This window comes from Natator depressus, chromosome 8, assembly GCF_965152275.1.
Source record: "Natator depressus isolate rNatDep1 chromosome 8, rNatDep2.hap1, whole genome shotgun sequence".
NCBI lineage: Eukaryota > Metazoa > Chordata > Testudines > Cheloniidae > Natator > Natator depressus.
The window spans coordinates 17,296,450-17,314,717 of record NC_134241.1 but is presented as its reverse complement, the minus strand read 5'-3'; the positions used below and the strand labels follow the sequence as shown (position 1 = coordinate 17,314,717).

General features: G+C 42.1%; 1 long non-coding RNA gene across 1 annotated transcript in view; it reads right to left on the bottom strand.

The window, feature by feature from the left end:
* The window catches only part of LOC141992758 (uncharacterized), a 52,057-nt gene extending 41,849 nt beyond the window's left edge, over window positions 1-10,208 (bottom strand). The window contains exon 1 of the long non-coding RNA XR_012640642.1: window positions 10,120-10,208. This is a non-coding gene — a long non-coding RNA (uncharacterized LOC141992758). The remainder of the gene's footprint in view (window positions 1-10,119) is intronic.
* Between the last annotated feature and the right edge of the window lie 8,060 nt (window positions 10,209-18,268).

Here is an 18,268-nt window from a genome sequence, read left to right as displayed (position 1 = left end):
GCCATAGCTATGTTGCATATCTGTGTTCTACTGAATCTATAGATTTCTAGTGAGAGCATTGCATTGACATTTCCAGTTCCCTAATCTACAGAATTGTTTTTAAAAGTGGCCTGTAAAATAATAATAATAATATAATAAATAATACCTGGCTTTTATAGAGCATTTTTCAAGTCTAGATCTCAAAGCATTTACCAAGGAGGTGAGTAACTTTCTCCCCCTTTTACAGATAGGAAAACAGAGGCACTAAGGAGCTGGAAATAGGAAACAGAGCTCCTTAGACCCAGTCTAGTGCTCTATTCACATAGCCTTTTGCCGTTTTTCACTTTATTATACAAAAAGAAAGTCCTGAAAGGTGTATTTTCTTTTTTTTTAAAGGGATTTTTATTTTTTTTAATATAAATTGGGTCTTGTCCACCCAGTTTTTCCTGAAAAATTTTATAGGCAACTTGCGAACTAGCAGCTTTATGAAATCAGAAATAAAAACCTGGTTAACCAGTAGAGGAAGTAGTTTTTACTGAAGGTATTTAAAACTCTGGAATGTTTCTGCTCATCCTTATGTAATGCATCTGCCCAAGGAAAACACTTTGGACTGTTTTGGTACCAGTTTATCTATTTCAGCCAAGGCTGTTGGGTTTTTTTTGTTTGGTTGGGGTTTTTTAACCAAAAATAGTTATACAACCCCTGGTGAGAATGCGGTGATGCTGATATAAAAGTGCCTTATATCGGTATAGCTTATACCAGTATCACTGCATCCATTCTAGAGGGATGTACTGGTTTCAAACTGATACAGTTAAAAAGGTACAAGAACAGTGTAAAGGCAAGACCATAGGAGAAAATACATGAGAAAGAGATTTGGGCCCTAACTCTTCAACTGGTTGGACAGCAATGGCTGCATGGAGCGCCATTGAAGTCAATGTCATTCTGCGTGCCCGTATGTTCTCACATGCAAGACCCGGGCCTGGGAATTTGAGCTGAATCCTCCAAGTACTTCAGCAAAACCATACTACTGCGATAAAACAAATCAAACAGATTTAAAAAAAATAAAATAAAAATTGTTCGATCCTTTACAAATCACAGGCTAGATTTTCAAAAGGGCTCAGCACCCATCAAGCACCCACTGTGCTGACTTCTTTTGAAAATCTGTCCATAAACATTACAATTGGTGCTGCTGAATCCTGAAGTCAGAGATTCATATTAAAAGTGAACTGTTTATCATGAGAATACAAATGTTTTTAGCTCCGAAGCAATAAGAGAGAAAATATTCAGCCTTAACTATTTCTTTGTGATCAATGGAGGCTGGAGTCAATCGTGTCAGAACTGATGTTGTACATAATGTTAGTTTTGATCATAGTTAATTGATTTGCGTGTTTTGTCAATGCTATGGTTTTTGTTAAAAACTTCCTGTATTTCAAACCACAAGAAAAAAATGAAACCGTTAATAGTGAATGGTCTGTCAATGAGTATATCAAGCCACTGGTCCTGGTTGGAACTGGATGTTATAGCTTTTAAATATCAATGCTAAATCAAAGTTATTTATCACCTTATCACCAGATAACAAACTGAGTTATCATGTAGTTTGGTTTCCATAGTTTCTAGTGGAGTCATTGAGAAATACTATTGCAGTTATTCAGTAAATAAGTCAGTGTCAACCCTTTAGCTCTTCCTGTCTCTTACTCAAGTCGCTATAGGATGCAAAGTCTAGCTCAGCTATTAAGTACTGTTTATCAATTGATGGATTTCTTTGTATTGCTCAGGATGGTCCTTTAGGCATCAGTTTTGATTTGCGTCATGTGGTAAAAGCTGCTTTTCTCACTGAACTATGGCTGGCTGGAGTTACTTGTTTGTTAACCTTTGCTGACATCCTTTGGCGAGTGGTGACTTGACCTGCTCATTAAATCAATATATATATAGCAAGAGAAATTGTTTTCTTTTCCCCTTCCGGCTAAGTAAGCTGGTTATAGAGTTATGGCCATCTTGCCCTGTCAAAGGAGCATGTTATTTAGACTGCAATGAGGTGATGAACATTTTTTATCCCTTAGTTTCATTGGCATTTGCAGGTTACCATGTTTCTGTTCGGGTTCCTTAGGCCCCTGGTCGGTTCTGTCTTTATGAACCCCTACACACCTCATTTATGAAGGCAGGTATACAACATCAGGTAAAATAAAACCTAGTCCTGAACATCAGCCCAAACTAGAACTGAACGCAAACCAACCTTTTCAGCTATTCACACCAAAGGTATGCTTAACTTCAATCGTTTTACATTTCTCTGTGGCTCTGCCCTGCCTTGCTCCAGCTATGACTGAATGAAATTACTACAATATCTAATGAGAATCTTATCTTACACTATTGTTAGGCTGACCAGAAGCAGGGAATACTGGAAACATCTGAAAAAAGCTTGATCTTACACAAACGTCCAGCTCAGCTTTGCTGACCTAATAGGCTTGGCCAGCATAGTTAAGCAGTTCGATGTGAGAGTGTATTTAAAAATCAAACCTCCAGATCTCTAGTAGTTCATCCACTACTAGCCAAGGTAAAAGGTGTGGTGGACTATTGGTCTGCGCAAAGGACCAGCAACCCAGTATTCCTGGCTCTGACAGTGACTCCCTTTGTGTCCTTGAGCAAGTCACTTAATCTCTCCATCTCAGTTTCCCCATCTGGCAGGGGTGGAGAATCCTGAGGACATAGCAGGGCTGGTTCCTGTATTAGTCACCCTTTGTCCAAGAGGTCTGCAGTTTTTGAAGTGTGTCTGGATCTCTAACTACTCCTGAATGCCCAGGGACCCAGAAGTTCCTTTTTCTCTTTTTCACCCAGTCAGGTTATTTATTGCAGCCCTTGCTTTCACATTTGGAATTTGTTCCTTTGTGAGATCTGCGTGCTGCGAAGTTCTCCAATTGCACTGACTCTGTTCCCTTCAGGGTTTACTCCAGGCTGTTGTTCCATAAAGCCCTATACAGCTTGTCTTGGCCACCTCTCTCTCCACGTAATACTATGACAGCTGAGATCAGCTGATGTGCTTGAGCTAACAGTCTCTAAAGTTCATTTAGGGCTAGGCATTCTCAGTGGAGGCCCTTTGTCTTAGGGTGACCAGACAGCAACTGTGAAAAATCGGGACATGGGGTGGGGGGTAATAGGCTTCTATATAAGACACTGCCCCAAATATCGGGACTGTCCCTATAAAATCGGGACATCTGGTCACCCTACTTTGACTCTGAGATTTATTTCGGGCCCCACAAAGACTCAGCCGCAGTCCGTTGATCTTTAGGGCACAGTGCAAAGCCCATCTCTTTTATCTGATCTTTGTCAAGCAGGGGAGAAGGGATGTGTGTGTTTGTGTGTTATCTTATGGGGAAGGTTATTTTGTTTTTAAATGTCACATTGTTGTTTTCCACATTGTCCATGCATATGGAGATGTTGCACTGGGTGCATTTTATACATTTAAAGCTAACTCAAGCTGCAAAATGGGGACAACACATCCCTTTTCCCCTCTCAGGGGCATGGTTAACAAATTAATATTTCTCAAGCAGGAGGAAGCAAAGTGCTATTGGAGTGCTAAGTTACATTATTGGCCCTTAGTAGGGGTCTCAGAACAGTGAACGTTTAATCACAGGGACAGCATTTGGAATAGGAGTGCCAATCCTAGATATTTTCCCAGGACACATTTATAACATGTTTCATGCGCACAGAGGAAAGCATGTAATTTCAATCCAAATGACTTTTATTTTGGATGATGGAAACCAGCAAACAAAGAACTCTTGTTGCCAGAGAAAGGGAGGACAGTACATAGAAGACAGAATCACAGCATCTTGCCTACATTTACCTACTCTATATACTGTGCCTGGCATATGTTTTTTCAAACCAGCCCTTTATTCTGTTCCATTTTCAAAGCAGCATGTACAGCAATTCAGCCATGTGTCAGTCCTTTATCATCAGTAGGAGTCACAGGGCTCAAACCTTGGTACCGTTTAGGAAACTTTAGGATCAGTATCATGTTAAACATAGACAGGGGGTTCTGTGTAGGAATTAGCTTCTGGCTTTGTAGGCTTTTTTATTACTAATGACTAGATTAGCTAAAGGTATCCTGTGAGGAGAATAGCAGCTAGGAAAAAGTAAGACTGGCAATCCTCCTGTGTAGTGTTAATTAGCATATTTAATATATTTTCGTGCTTACAAAAAGTTGACCTCCCTCCCCTTTCCCCCATGTTAAGTAGAATGCAGCATTTACATTTTACACAAGGATATTAGGCAACAAATTAGTCTAGAAACTTCAATTAATCATAATCCAAACTAGGCCCCTGGGAAGAGATAACCAACCAAACAAACTTCTTAACATGTAGCTCATTTCCCCAGCCATGCCAACTGACAGGACAGCACTCTTTGGAAAATTACTCCAATCTTAACAGAGGCACAAAGAAAATTACTCTACCTGAGCCTGCTTCTCTCATCACTTGTGGAGAGTCTCACTCAGATTTTCACATACTTCTGGCAATTTAAGTGAGTTTGAATAGTAGTAAATCATACAAATTGCACAACCATTTGATACTGCCTGCCTAATGATGTTGTGCCTCCAGAAGATATGTTGAGGGTCACTAGGCATGCAAATTCACCAGAAAATGAGTGGAAATGAAATATCATGGTAAAGGACAGCACAAGTGACCTAGGTCTCACTCTGAAATTTCTTACACAGGCCACAGTAGGACACAGAATGCCAGATTATATGGGCCACCGGTCTGTTCTGATACATCAGTTCTTGTGTTCCAAAATCGGAGGAACTGGAGAAAATGAGAAATCATGATATATATGTGTCTTTTATATATGAAAACCATCCACACGTAGTTTAAAAACAAAATAAAACTCAAAGCTGTAAAATATAGTTGTCTCCGTCCAGTTCTAAGAATCCTACAACTCTCTTACCACAGAAGTCTCAGGAGACCAAATCCTACGAGGTGATGAGGACCTACAAGCCAATGGCAGTGTTAAGTGTTCATCTCCTCTCGAGATTTGACCTATGAAGATGGAGAGGGATGATGCAAGTGTAACCCAGATGATAAGGTTTACACATCTATTTGTGATTCTTGCCAGCAATTACTGGAGTGAGATAAAAGAATGTCAGTGAGAGAGGAAGGAGAAGGAACAAATGTATAGAAGAGTATGTTAATTTTACCCATGTACGTAGCATCGATCATAATGCTACTGGCTCAGCTTGGCTACTGATCCTGAAATATACAGTTTTCTTGAGTTGGTGAGACGCAGAAAGTATGTTTGATAAAGAAAGCACCAATTTATGGACTCTGGGAACCTAATGGTTGAAGACAAGAAAAATGCCTGATGCCAGCTCAAACCAGATTGTCTGAGCTCAAAAGAGAAAAAGCTATTTATTTTAGCATAGTATCTATCTTTTTATTTATTATTTTGGTGTGGGTAGAATGCAGAAATGGACAAAATAAGTTGCAGCCACTCACCAGATTCTTTGAGCCATGCCGTTCTCACAGTGTATTTAGTGTAATATGCAGCCCTAAGATAAACAGATGGATTTATTTAGACATGTGAGAGAAGGAATTTATATATACTTAAAGAGCTAAATCCCAAGGGGCTTGCAGCTCCCTTTCTGCCACAGAGGGGAGCTCGACAGTGAATTCTGAAGACAGTCAGGCCAGGACAATAGGGCAGTGGTTTTCAAACTTTTTTTCTGGGGACCCATTTGAAGAAAATTGTTGATGCCCCTGACCCAGTAGAGCTGGGGATGAGGAATTTGGGATGTGGAAGGGGCTCAGGGCTGGGCCAGAGGGTTAGAGTATGGGGGTGAGGGCTGTGGGGTGGGGCCGGGAATGAGGGGTTCAAGGTGTGGGAGGGGGCTCAGGGCTGGGGCAGAGGGGTGGGGTGCTGTAGGGGGTCATGGCTCTGGGCTGGGGGTGCAGGCTCTGGGGTGGGGCTGGGGATGAAGGGTTTGGGGTGCAGGAGGGCTCTGGGTTTGGCGGGGGCTCAGGCCTGGGGCAGGGGTTTGGAGTGCAGGAGGGGATCAGGGCTCTGGGGTGTGCTGGGAAGGAGGGGTTTGGGGTGGAGGAGGGGGCTCCAGGTTTGGGGGGGCTCATGGCTGGGGCAGGGGGTCAGGGTGTGGGGAGGCAGGGCTCTGGGCTGGAGGTGTGCAGGTTCTGGGGTGGGACTAGGGATGAGGGGCTTGGGGTGCAGGAAGGGGCTCCAGGTTTGGGGGGGCTCAGGGCTGGGGCAAGAGATTGGGGTACGGGGTTACCTCAGGCAGCTCCCAGTCAGTGGCACACAGGGGGTGCTGAGGTAGGCTTCCTGCCTGTCCTGGCACCGTGCACTGCGCTGTGCCCTGGAAGCAGCCAGCAGCAGGTCCGGCTCCTAGGCAGAAGTGCGCAAGTGGCTCTGCGCATCTCTCGCCCGCAGGCACCACCTTCCCTCCCCCCAGCTCACAATGGACAGTTCCCGGCCAGTGCTGAGACAGTGGTCGGGGCGGGGCAGCGTGCGGAGCACAATGGCCCCCCTGCCTAGAAGCCGGACCTGCTGCTGGCCACTTCCAGGGCACAGTGCGGTGTCAGAAGAGGTAGCTGGACAGCACTGCCGAAGGGACTTTTAACTTCCCGGTCAGCAGTGCTGACCGGAGCGACCCAGTGGCTGACATGTCGCGACCCGCACTTTGCAAAACACTGCAGTAGGGGACACAGAATAGCTGGATCCTGCAGAACAGTTCCTAAGGACTCCCAAAACCAGGCAGGAAGCTCCCGCATTAGCGGTGAGCCTCCATGGGAGCCTGTATCTATGTCTCCCTTGCAGAAGTTCTGTACCAGCTACTGAAGCCCTGGGAATGCGAGGCTAAGAATATTAATGGACTCACTGTGAGCACCTCAACAAGGCTCAGGAGATCAATAGGCTCACTGTGTGCCCCCAACAACCCTTCCCAAAGTCAGCTTGGGAAGGACTGGAGTGGTCCCAGTATGCACATATTGCCCCTGAATACTAGCAAGGAACATGGGAGTAAAGGGGCCTTTGGCCTGATGGGCCATTTCTGCTGGATAACAAGTCAGCTATGAATCACAGGACGGTATAAATAAGAGCAGAACTTGGTCTTCCCTCATGCATGTCTTCTCCTCCAGTAGCATAATCGTTTGTGCCCCTTATGGGAGTGCATAGCAATAGATACAATTGATCCAATAATGAAAAGCATTTGGTGGAGGCATCATGTTAAATTTTGTGAACATGTGTTCAATTCTACCACTGCATTTATTTGAACAAAAATGTTTTTTCTTGGCCACTTCTGGTGCTGATCTCATGTGCATCGCATGATGTGCAAACCTAAGCCATGACAGCAAGCTCTGATATAACAGGCCAAAATCATCCCTGATGAAACCCTACTGAAGCCTATGGAGTTACATTAGGATTGTATTTGGTCCAGCATAAGGACTTCTGGCACACACCAAGAGCCATGACGGTGCAATCATTCTGTAGGTGTGCCCTCTGTCAGTCCTAAGGTATGTAAGCTGCTAAAGCCAAACAGCAAATCCTGATGCCATGTGGCATATAGGATATAAAATGGCCAAGACGTTTCCAAAATGGTTGCTTGAAGTAGGACTATAAGTGTTCATATTTAGGTATCTCAATAATTCCAAAATGCTGAGCACTCAGCCGCTCCCAGTAAAGTTAATGGAAGCAGCAGGAGGCTTGGTGCTAATTCAAATCAGTAGGCTCCAGAGCTTAACTTGATGTGTCTGTTTTGGGAAATCATGACCTAAAACTTTGGTCCTTCATTTGCAGGGTACTTTGTAATTCGGATTGAGATGGTCAGGTTGCCATGATCACAGCAGCACTGTGGGAGAGTTAAAAGCAGATCAGAACATTTTATGCTCTCTATTAAAAGCTTTGCCTATTTTCCCTCTGACGTCTACATCTGTGTGTGACAGGATGGACTGCACATTCTAGGTTCATTATGACTCCATTTTAATTTATTCTCTGTGGTCACGAACAATAATTTCTAAGCGGAATGATAATAGCCCCTAAAAATTGAAATAGATGCTTACTGAAGTCTCTGGTTCACTCCTCATTGAAACATGTCAGTGACTGTCTTAAATACGCATTTTTTAATCATGAAAATTGTTGTTACATAAATTACAGTCAGGACCTTATGTGCCCATCTTGGGAGAAAATATACTGGGAAATGTATTTCAAGCTAGGACTTGGAGAATAGCCTAATACGTCTTAGCTATAATAACTGCTTTCCCTGACTAGTTTGGTCACATAAGAAGCATGTCACTAAGAACAGGCTGGTTTTTGTTTGTTTCCCCCCCTCCCCCACACTAATTTTATTTCAGCATGCATCAAATCCTGTTTTTATAACTTATTAATGATAAATTGATCTCAGGAGATATTGACTCTGTATTTACAGAGTATTTAGACATGCTGGGGGCGGTTTTAAATGTACCAGCTGCTCAGTGCTGATTTAAGTACACAGATGTTCTTATTAGCATAACATTCAAATTTGATGGCCTTCTTATCTTCATCCTCCAAACTCACAGGAAAAAGAAAACATCACAGGACATTTATGCTAAAAGAAGCCCCCTCTCCCTCTGGAATCTTCTGCGTAGGGTGACCATGAAGCAATGCAAAGCCAAGTAATGCTACCATGTTATACTTGTTCCTCCCTTTTATTTAGGTCATATCTGCAACTGACAACAAGTGTGACCCGTATAAACAGACATGTGGCAGTATTGTCCCAGAGGAGGGACTTCCTGCAGACGGGATGAAAGAACTGAAGTGGGATGCAAGCTGCTCATCTGCAACTCATAGCTGCCTGGCACATGGAATTTAGTGAAAGGGTCTGATCAATTTCTGACTACGTGCCAGCCAACCAGATGGGTGAGTGTGTATGATGCCAAGAGACTAGGCATGAGCATCAGCTGGAGGTGGGAGTGAGGATATGGTTTAGAGCTGAATAACAAGCTGGAAATGTGCCAGTAGCTTGCCCGGTCTGAGCACATACACCTGTGTTTAAGGGGATGTGTCACTACCCATTGCCACAATCCAGCTCCAAGTACAATTAACACTGCACACAAATTGCTTCTTTTGTCAAATGACTCTTTGGCCTCCCTCTATAAAGCACAGAGGTGATCAGGATGGCGGATGATTAGTAAGGAAGGAATTAATAACTCACCAATCTGCCTCAGGAGATGATGTCATGAATCAAGCTGGGTAGGGAAGGTGGATGCTTAATCTGTTCACACCTCCTATATGCCAGGTAGCCTAATTCCAACATGGATAATAGCACACCTAGGTAAAGCTGTTGGTTAGCTACAATCAGGGTAACGTTCAACACTGGTTTTTAACTTAATCCCTGTTGTGTGTGAAGAGGATTGTGCAGCACTTTTATTTGTGTGCCATGGATTAAGGCAATCAATCAATTAACAACCAAACAGTAATACTTGTGCAATATTTATTTTGAGAAAACAGGATAATAACTTGTATTTCAACAACTGGTAAAGAACACTTTCTTCTGCCTCTTTGTTTGCCTAATTTCCTCTGCAGCCGTTTCCAGTTTTGCTCTTGATGTTATTTTGTTTCTATAAAGCCAAGTCATTTAAGCAGACTTTTACTGGGATGTCATGAGAGTGGTCTTTGAGTCAATGCAGATGCATCTATTTATACCAGCTCAGGATCTAGTCCTCTTTACAGTGAGAACAGAGATGGACTTGAACCAATATCCTGGATCTTATCACCCCAGAATTTTAGGAATTTTGGATCCAAACTTTGTGGTATCTTTAATATATTGCAATGGTACAGAAAGGCTGATCTGTTCCTTAGATGTTATACCAGTAAAGAATCTATTCAAGAGTTCGAAAACCAGATTGGATAAACTAAGAACTTCTGCCAAACTTCCACTGAAAACTCCAAAGCCTGAAAAACTTAAATTAAGTTTTCTTTTTCATTATTATTCATTTTCACATGCACTTTCTGATTCTGGTCAGGACCAAAAGTATCAACATTGTTATAATTACTGTGCAGATATAATGCACATTTTGTCCCAGTGTTTCAAAGCATATTTACAAGAAGAGGTATTATTCTCATTGTGCCAATTGAGAAATTGACATATAGAGAAGTGAAGTGACTTACCCATGGTAACAAAGCTGTGAAGAGATGCCAGTTTTCAGTTCTCCATTCCAACCCTTAGTCAATGCTGTTTTCCATTCCATGAGCAAAGTCATGCTCAAATCATTTCAGCCTAAATACAAGCAGAAAGTATCTGCAGTTAAACATGGTTGAAACCTGGAATTTCTGTTTCACAGAAAATGTTGACATTTTGAAATTTGTTATCGTTTAATATCAGAACAAAAACAAAATATTTCCAAATTTTCCCATCGAATGAAAATTCCAGGAAAAAAATCATTTTGAACATTTTGCTTAAGAAAAATTTCGAAATTTTGTTTCAAAATACATTTTTTGTTTTGAAATTTATTTTATTTTATGGAGGTTTTCTTTTTACATTTTTTTATTATTTTGATGTTAATTCAATGTCAATTCAATACAATTACAATAGTCAAAATATATTTTATTTTATTAAAAAAACATTAAGGGCAGCTGCTACTTAGGATACATCACATCTTTGATGGATATATCATATCTTATTTTGTAGATCAAAATGTCTCCTGTAGTAAGTAGCAGCTAAGCTTAATTTTTAAAGAAAAATAAAATAAAAAATAGAATATTTCAGCTATTCTATTGTGTCACAATGACATCTTGTCATGTCACATTATGCCCTGACCTGACATAATATTACATATATAATAGTATTTACTACTTCTACAGACATGTAATTAAACAATATAAATGAATGGGAAAAAATCTAAACAAAAAATTCATTTTGAAAAATAATTCAATTCTTTTCTGAAGCAAAATTTTAAATAATGATTTTTTTCACTTACTAACATTTCCACAGGAAATTTAATCTAAATAGGCATGATTTTTTTTAAAAAAAATTGAAACAGCATTTTCTGATGAAAAATTGTTTTGACAAAAAAAATCCAACTCGCGCTACCTGTAGGCTTAAAGGAAACCTCTTTCAATGATATTTGCAGTCCTGTTTCCAGACCTACTTGGTTGCATAATACAAATAAGGATCTGAACTTTTGAGAGATTTATGTTTTTCAAGTTAGTCTGTCACCCACTACCATTTCCTGACTCTACCAGTATGGTTTGGGCCAGTGACTGTATTCTCAGTGGAATGTTTTCTCAACATACCTTTTTTTTTTTTTGCTTTCCTATCAGAATTTTTTTCTCACAGCATCTTCTAACGGTGCCATGTAGTATGTGATGAGCACATACTAGTCACCTCTGGTTTTAAGCTGTATGTCTTTAGTAACTGTAAAAGCAGCCTAAAAGAAACAAGAACACTATGAGGAATAAATAAATACGGACCTATTTTGTACCTGTGAAAAACCAAAAGGCCCTAACATTGTACTCCCATGAAAGAGAATCCAGCTACCTTGTAGAAACATAAAATAGCCCAAAGAGCAGCACTAGAAATCTCTGCAAAGAAAAACAGCATAAGATATTGCATACACACAAAAAAGAGGAAAATATTACTAAGGAATATCAAAGAAACAAGGAGGATTTTCCAAAACAATTTGCTACAAGAGTCTTTACTACCCCCTACAGAGACAATCAAGCTAATGGGAACATTAGTACAGCAGAAGTCTCCATATCAGAACAGTCCCTGGAGCAAATCACACCCTCAACCAGAGCACCAGTGGAGCTGTGCTCCAAAAACCAAACCCCCTTCTCTTGCAGAAATGAGCAAAAGGGTCATAAACAGAAGAGACAACATTTTTGCGATGTTGCTGCAAATGAGCACCCAGCAGAGCTGTTAAAAATTGCTTTCTGGAGAAAACATATGACTCTTCCAGTTTTATGGGCTATGTTCAGATGGCTCTTACTCCTTTCCCATAAATCCCATTTTCACATAGATTAAATGGAAAGCCGTCACAGCCTCTGATGAATAATGCACTGTGTTGTCATGCCTCCACTACATGATGTACACTAAATCAATCCTCTTCCACTCTAGTATATATCTTTGCAATACAACGGGATACTCTGCTGGTGCAATGGTTGCCAATAAAATCGTAACATTTATCACACCAAGATATTTCTCTTTACAGTAGTATTTCCTATTCTAAGTGAAGTAAGTACCACAAATACTATTATAAATGCTCATTTTGGGGAAGGCCATGTCACTGTTTGATGGTAGGGTGTAAGAGGCTCACATGGTGACAACAAGCAAAGTCTGCCTGTCTGTGAAAGTGAAAGGAACAGAAAGATCAGGGGTGAAATCCTGGACCCATTTTGGAAGTCACTGTCAAAACTCTCATTGACTTCATCTTCAACAGAGCCAGAATTTCACAAGTGAAAGCTTCCCTCTCCACCCGTTCCCCGAATTCGTCACGCTTAAGGCTCTTTACCCCATGGCTCAACTTGGAATCAGCCTTGAAAGGAAATGTGAAGAAACAAAAAACTGTTCCTGAACAATTTTTTCTCAACATATTTAGCACCACCAGGCTTCTTCACTGGTGGGCAGCCCTCTTGAGCGCATTTGCCATGTTCAGCCACAGGAATGGCTGTATTAGTGGAGACGTACCAGATGTGAATACAGTATACAATTTGTAGAACTCTTTGGGATCCTTGGGGATGAAAGAAGCTGTATAGCTATAAGATAATTTTACTCTCATAATTATGTTTATTGTGGTCAATCTCCTGATCTCATTTCTATCAGTGAAACCCATGTTAACGTAGGGCAGCAGCACATGACAGTGTTGCACATCCATCTCGGCCCTCTATTTCTAGCTGTCAATGCCAAAGAGGAGCTCATAGTACTGGGTGACTTTCTGCACCAACTGTTTCACCTCCAAAGGATTGAAATTGATTTTTTACATCCTGGCACATAAACATTGACAGTTTGCTCTTTGATGTGTTTCCCAAGGACAGGCAGGTTTCCTCAGAGCACGAGGAGATGACAGTTTAAAATTAGCTGCACCAAAGTCATCATCAACAACAAACAACAAATTCCTTCAGGCATGAAGGGGTCGAATTTTTGTTTTCAAGTGGTAAAGAAAAGACTAGTCACAGGCATGGCTGAACTATTTAGAGATAAAATAAGACCCTGCCCAAACCCAAATGGATCCCTCATGGCTTTCCACTGGTTTTGTTCCACTGGTTTTGTTTCCACATTATTTTTATCTTCATGTGCCTGTCCACTTCCTCAGTCTGCCCAATAAAGCCAAATAACATCACCAAGCTTGCTGGCATGAGATGTCCAACCCACTTTTGCAGGCTTAAAAAATCCAGCCAAAGAACATTGACATTTTAGAACATTTTTCCAAATTGAATTTTTGGTTTCAGTGATCACTAGCAATAAAGCTAGGCTCTGGTAATTTAGTGGAGGTGAGCAGTGAAATGCACAGTTTATGATGGGCAAATACCATGCAGGACATACTATCAGAATGCAACAGACTAAATGTTTGGATCCTGGCTGTTCCATGCCCTGTGTTTGTTCTACTTCATACACAGAAATCTTTCAGTGGGAGCCCTCCAGCGAACAGCCAACAGCTGCTGACAATTTTTGGCAAACACTCCTGTGAGCCAAATTAAAAATAGTGACCGAGGGCCTCTATCCCTGTATATTCCGCACAAGCCCCAGCCTTTGCCTTCACAAATCAGTAAAGTGGTGCCAGATATGCTATATTATATGATGACATCCACATTGATGTCATTTGGGGAGTTCTGCTTTAAAATACATGGGAACACATGTCCCATTGTTATTGAAATATTCAGCTTGTTTGTTCAGAGTTAATGGTTGGGGGAATGGGGTCTCTTTTCATATTTTGCATTACCAGTTATCTGTGTCTCTTCCATGATATTTTCAACTAAAGCCAGCAAAAGTCTCAGTTCAAACTAAAATATTTATCACGAGGAGACTTGAGCTGACTCTGATGCCCTAGAAAGAAGGAAGACCTTAGACCATCCCGTGGTTTGCTGCACATTGGGCGACCCACATTTGCCATCAAGAAGGAAGAACTTGGATTTAAATATCAGCTGGTTTTCAGCTGTTGGTCAGAAATCCATAGGTTGAAATCCTACAGTGGAATTTAAGTTCAGTCCCAAAGTATCCAGTTCAGTTTTGTATTAGGTAATTGCTTCACTGCTAGAGGTGGCTTTCTTCAGATGCATTGTTAATATACCCTCTCTTAAAAGTAGATTATCTGGTGTCTAACACTTTATATGAGCTATTGCTGAGGGTGTAAAATGACTAGTCACCTGGTTTAGCCTGCTCGTCAAAGTGGTTTACGGGGGTGTGGCCAGCGTCACATGCAAGCAGCTACTTGGAACCACAGCTGAGAGCTGAGAGCTGGGTGTAGGTAGGGACCAAAGTGGATGAACTACTCCCTAAGGAGCACAACGTGTTCCCCCAACAGTGGTACTACCCCTCCCTAGTACCTGTCATATACCCATTGGGTAGCTGATGGGTCCTTTGCTCTCAGTGACATAGGGAAGCTGCCTTGCTCTAGCATGCAAAGGCTGTTCTGGCAGACTCGGCAGAGGAAATCAGTTTGTGATTCAACGGCCATGAAGATGGTTCAGCAACGTGCTGTGGGGGGTGGAGAGCATGACAAGGCTCTGAAGCTGTCCTGGTCACCCACCATAGCTAAGGAAGTCCCCAGCCGTAACGATTCTTCGTGCCGCTGGAATCTGGCTTCCGCGGCCAAGAGAGTGGGAGTGCCTCTGTGCAACAGCTCTCTCACTCAGAACTTTCCCCTCACAGGTTTTCTTGCAACTCTCATTCCATTAACATCTTATCAAATCTCATCATCATTAACATCACATCATTAGTCCATGTGCTGCGGCGATGGGGACATAGCAAAGTGACAGATGGAGATGACCACTGGCAGTTGTAGCCACAATCCTGCATGTAGGTGGCCATGTGACTAGTGGCTTTTCAGCTCCATCCCCAGGGCAGCGGAGACGTACATCAGCATTCAAGGTGACTGAGCAGCCCTTTTTTGGATAGCACTGCTCACCCTTTTTAAAGGAGGGGGCTAGAACAGGTGCCCTAAACATTGCCTGCCCCATAACATCTGGCCAGACTACTGTGGCTAGCAGGTCATCCTGTAGCAGTCAAAAAACAATAAAGAAGAAAAGACTCACCCCAGGAGCACAGAATGTCCACACCTTTATGGATGGAGATGATGCATAAAGGCCTGAGGGAAGAACAGTTCTTGTCTCTAGAGAACTCGCCCACTCTAACATTGATATTGCAGCAGCACTGAGTGAGACTGGACTGGCTGGAGAAGGTTCCATCAGTGAGCTAGGAGGCAACTGTACTTGCTTTTGGAAAGGAAAAGCAGAGGATGAAGACAAGATCCATGGAGTTGGAGTTGCAATTAGAACGTCACTCCTGAAACAGCTTCCTGACCTCCCTATTGGCCTGAATAAAAGGCTCATGAAAATTCGATTCCCCCTGAATCCTTTATGGCATGTCACTGTCATCAGTGCCTATGCGTCCACACTGACCAGCACAGAGGAAAGGAGCAGTTCTACTCTGACCTGGGCTCTATCCTCAGATTAACCCCTGTATATGACAAGATCATCCTGCTGGGAGACTTCAACGCTAGGGTTGGTAGAGACTGGAGAGGTGTGATAGGACAACATGATAATGATGATGTTGAACAGTACCAGACTCCTCCTCTTGGGTAAATGTGTAGAACACAGTCTGCTCATCACTAACGCCATCTTTAGGCAAAATGTTAAATATAAAACATGGATGCAATCATGGTCTAAACAGTAGTGCCTGATCGACTATATTATCACCAGCCAATAAGACATCCACGATTTCAGAATTACCAGAGCCATGTGTGGCACAGAATGCTGGACAGACCACAGATTGGTAAGAGCAGTGCTCAACCTGAATATAGTCCCCGCACAATGCAACCACCCCAAACTCAACAGATTAGCCTCCAACATAGCAAAGCTCAAGCACATTGACTATCAGGTGCAGTTTCAGCAGTCACTTGATGACCAGCTCTTTTCATGACATCCATTTACTGGCAATCCAGCAGAAAAATGGAACCAGTCCAAAGTTGTGATTATTGACACAGCTCAATCAGTGCTGGGCACCCAAAAAAGTGTACACTAGGATTGGTTCAATGAGAACAACGAGGACATTTCCAAACTCCAAAGCAGAAAGTGTTTGTTGAATGGCAGAACAATCTCACTTCCATCTCAAAGAAAGATAAGTTTAAGTACCTACAGAGCAGTTTGAACTGAGGAGAATGCAGGATGAGTGGTGGGAAAGGAAAGCAGCAGAAGTTCAGCATTGTGCAGATACAAACAATGCAAAGATGTTCATTGATTCCCTCACAGCAGTCTATGAACCATCTAAAACTGGCACAGCTCCCCTGAAGTAGGCAGATGGCATAACCCTCATCAAAGACAAGGAGGGAATCATACAGAGATGGGCTAAACACTTCAATAGTCTACTCAATAGACCATCCACAGTTGATTGGCATATACTTGATCAATTATCCCAGGTAAACCCATCAAAGAGTATCTTGACCTCCCTCCATCATTTGAAGAGATCACAAAAGCCAGCAAACAGTTGAACGCTGGCAAGACATCTGGAAAGGATGATATTCCAGCAGATCAATACAAAGCAGCAAACCCAAAGGCTATCGAGGAGTTTCACAACATCTTGAGTAGCATTTGGGAGGAAGAAACACCACAAGACTTCAAAGATGCTATTATTGTTTTACTGTTCAAAAACAAAGGCAGTAAAGCTGATTGCAGAAACTACAGAGGCATTTCCCTCCTCTGTACAGCAGGGAAAATATACCTCTCATTTTACTGAACAGACTTATGGCAAACATATCTGAGGAGAATCTGCCAGAAGTGCAGTGTGGTTTCAGAGCAGGTTGTAGTACTACAGATATGATTTTTGTCATAAGGCAGGTCCAGGAAAATTTTTTAGAGCAGAACAGGGACCTTTATGCAGTCTTCATTGACTTGACCAAAGCCTTTGATACAGTTAACGTAGAGGGTCTATTCTACATAAACTGGGCTGCCCAAGAAAGTTCATACAAATCATCTGTCTGTTCCATGACCACATGACAGTGTAAATGCTTGCCAGTGTTGACTATTCTGACGCATTTGAAATCTTGAGTGGAGTGAAGGAAGGCTGTGTACTTGCTCCAGTGCTGTTCAACTTGTTCTCTGCCTGTGTCCTTAGCCATGCCACAAGGGACTTGGATCAGGGGATATATATCTAAGGACTCTATGACTCCCTCTTTGATCTTCAAAGACTCAGTGCTGAGACCAAGATGCTGGAGAGACTTCTGATCAAGGCACTTTTTGCTGATGACTGCGCCTTGATGGCCCATAGACATAGCAACCTTCACGTCATCGTTGATAGATTCTCTGAAGCACCCCAGATCATTGGCCTCACCATCAGTCTCAGTAAGACAGAGGTCTTGTTCCAACCAGCACCTCATTTCAATTCCCCATCATCAGCCATCTTCATCCAAGGCACATAGCTGAAAAATGTGGATGAGTTCAAGTATTTGAGCAACACCATCTCGAATGATGGTTCCCTTGATAAGGAAATTGCCTCAACAATTAGTAAAGGCAGCCAGGTCCTTGGCCAACTCCAAACAAAAGTTCTTAACCAACTTAACATTAATCTCTCCATCAAAGTGAACATCTACGGTGCAGTGGTCCTAACATTTCTCCTGCATGGCTTTGAAACATGGACTCTTTATATAGAGCACATTAAACAGCTTGAACAATTCCACATGCACGCTCTCTGCTCAATAATGAGCATTCACTGGCATGACAGAGTGACCAATATTAAGGTCCTTGAGAGAGCAAACACAACGAGCATTGAGGAAATGCTATTGAGAGCACAACTTAGGTGGACCAGACATGTCATCAGAATGGAAGACCACCATCTCCCAACACAGATCCTGTGTGGGGAGCTGTGGCAGTGCAAAAGAAAGAAGCGTCATCCATATACATGCTTCAAAGATAACCTGAAGAGTAGTGTCCAGTGGACTGTCATCAGTCTCAAAGAACTCATCAGAACTGGACTCACTGTTGGTCTCTGACAAAATCAGCATATAACAGGTTTGAATGGGATCAACAAAATCATCTCCAGGCTGTATGTGAAAGGTACCACAGAGCTGCATCGTCAAACATCATAGATATGGACTTCCCATGCTCT